General features: G+C 32.5%; 1 long non-coding RNA gene across 1 annotated transcript in view; it reads right to left on the bottom strand.

The window, feature by feature from the left end:
• Positions 1-268: 268 nt before the first annotated feature.
• LOC107576604 (uncharacterized) overlaps positions 269-2,712 on the bottom strand; it is a 7,310-nt gene continuing 4,866 nt past the window's right edge. Inside the window, exon 3 of the long non-coding RNA XR_001608083.1 lies at positions 269-436. This is a non-coding gene — a long non-coding RNA (uncharacterized lncRNA). The remainder of the gene's footprint in view (positions 437-2,712) is intronic.

Here is a 2,712-nt window from a genome sequence, read left to right on the forward strand (position 1 = left end):
TAGGCTTGCGGAGACATTGTTAAAAGTGTGTCTTGTTGTTAAAGTTGTTGCTAACTGACGAGAAGTGTTTAGCTGAATCTAAATTCTCCTCCTTTACCCTCATTCACTATTCCCTCTTACAAACAAATCATTAAGGTGAAGAATCTTTCACAAATATAATGTGAACTCAGAGTCATCATGAGATATTGAGTATAAAGTGTTTTGGTTTAAACTGTTGCAGTGATTTTCATCATTTTGATACTTGTCTGTGAATGTTACTGACCTCAATCTCTCCAGTTTACAGTGTGACTCCTTCAGTACGTCACATAAGTGATTCACTCCTGTGTTTTTTATCTGATTCCAGCTCAGCTCCAGTTCTCTCAGGTGTGATGGGTTTGATTTCAGAGCTGAAGTCAGAGCAGAACAATCTTCATCTGTCATATCACAGTATCTTAACCTACATTGGCAGAAAGAGAGAGAGCAGAAAATAAAACAGAAGAAAACAAATCACATAATCATGACAAGCAAATATAAACAGACAGAGGAAGAGAGATCATAATGTTTATTTCACCAGATCACAAAACTTTGTACAAATATAATGCGAACTCAGAGTCAGCATGAGATATTGACAGGGGCGTAGATTACGCGGGGGACGTGCCCCCCCCCCCCCACTTTTAATATCACGGAAATTCGTCCTCCGCACTTTTTCGGGCAAGTGTGTTCACATAGAGGTTTTCAAGAGCCGGTGTGAATAAATATAGATTTAAATTCAAAGAGACAGATGAGTCTGTGCATGATCTGATGTTTTATTCCCAGAATAAGGCGAGATGAACATCGCTGAGCACTAAACACAATATATGGTTTATTTGTGTTTTTCAAATCATCTCCAGGTAATAAATAAAGTATATGAACAATGCAGTCATAATTGACATAGCATTTATTACAGTATAAAAACTATACTGCCGCCTTATGTGATTTAAAAAAAAATATTATTTTTGGTTATTGTCCAGCAGTTATCTGATTTCTAAGCCAATTAAAAGCTAGAAATTAGAGAAAATTTTAAGTTGCCTATACACTACAAGTCAAAAGTTTTTGAACAGTAAGGTTGTTAATGTTTTTTAAAGAAGTCTCATCTGTTCACCAAGCCTGCATTTAATTGATCCAAAGTACAGCAAAACAGTTATATTTTATTACAGTAAAATTTTGAAATATTTTTACAAGGCTATTTAAAATAACTGTTTTCTATTTGAATATATTTTAAAATGTAATTTATAGTGATTTCAAAGCTAAATTTTTAGCATCATTACTCCAGTCACATGATCCTTCAGAAATCATTCTGATATTCTGATTTGCTGCTCAAAAAACATTTATTATTATTGTTGAAAACAGCTGAGTATAATTTTTTTCAGGTTTCTTTGATGAATAGAAAGTTGAGAAGAGCAGCATTTATCTGAAATAGAAATATTTTGTAACATTATAAATGTCTTTATCATCATTTTTGATCAATTTAAAGCATCCTTGCTAAATAAAAGTATTAATTTCTATAATTTTTTTTTCCAAAAAATAAAAATTATACTGACTCTAAGCTTTTGAATGGTATAGTGTATAATGTTACAAAAGCTTTTTATTTCACATAAATGCTGATCTTTGGATCCTTCTATTCATCAAAGAATCCTGAAAAAAACTAATTCAACGGTTTTAAATATTGATACAAATTAATAATTAAAAAAGTTTTCTTAAGTAGCAAATCAGCATATTAGAATGATTTCTGAAGGATCATGTGACACTGAAGACTGGAGTAAGTATGCTGAAAATTCAGGTTTGAGCACAGAAATCATTTACATTTTAAAATATATTCAAATAGAAAGCAGTTATTTTACATAGTAAACATATTTCACAACATTACTGCTTTTGCTGTCCTTTGGATCAAATAAATGCAGGCTTGGTGAGCAGAAGAGACTTCTTTATAAAACATTAAAAATCTTACTGTTCAAAAACTGTTGACTGGACTGAAGACAGAAAGAGAAAACACAATGAATCAGATCCATGTTAAGTTTATGTTTGAATAAATACAAGTAAATGCCAAACAGTCAAAAAAAAGATTAATTACGCTTATTTAATTTTACTAAAGAATTGTTTTTACAATTTAACTTATTTCCTTCAAATTAAAATTGCTTAGTTGGGTCAACACAATTGATCTGGTTTACATCTGGTTTGGGTTAGCTTTAGTACATTTGTCAAACAAATTTTTTATGGGAACAAATGATTATTTATTTATTTTCTGAGGTCTAATTATTATTATTATTATTATAATTATTAAACAAGCAGTTTCACTCATAATTATACACAATAATGAACAAATAGGAAAAAACTGGTGTCAGTACTGATATTAGAATAGCTATTTCTGTGTCACAGTCTAAAAACAAACACCACTCTTCTGCATAATGATAACCACAAAATTCACAAACATTACAGAAACTGTCCAACATAACGTCTCAGGTTACATATGTAACCATGGTTCCCTGAGTAGGGAACGAGACACTGCGTCCGCTATGGGGGTCGCTATGGGGAACGCCTCGCCATGACCCGTGTCTGAAGCATACACTGAAAAAACACCAACAACACGGGAGCACACATCATCCACGTCTTTGTCTGAAGCTTGCGTCCGAAGCAAGACAAGAAAGCTAGAGGACACAGTGTCTCGTTCCCTACTCAGGGAACCATGGTTACATA

Source organism: Sinocyclocheilus grahami, unplaced genomic scaffold, assembly GCF_001515645.1.
Source record: "Sinocyclocheilus grahami isolate Dianchi unplaced genomic scaffold, SAMN03320097.WGS_v1.1 scaffold4011.1, whole genome shotgun sequence".
NCBI classification, from domain to species: Eukaryota; Metazoa; Chordata; class Actinopteri; order Cypriniformes; family Cyprinidae; genus Sinocyclocheilus; species Sinocyclocheilus grahami.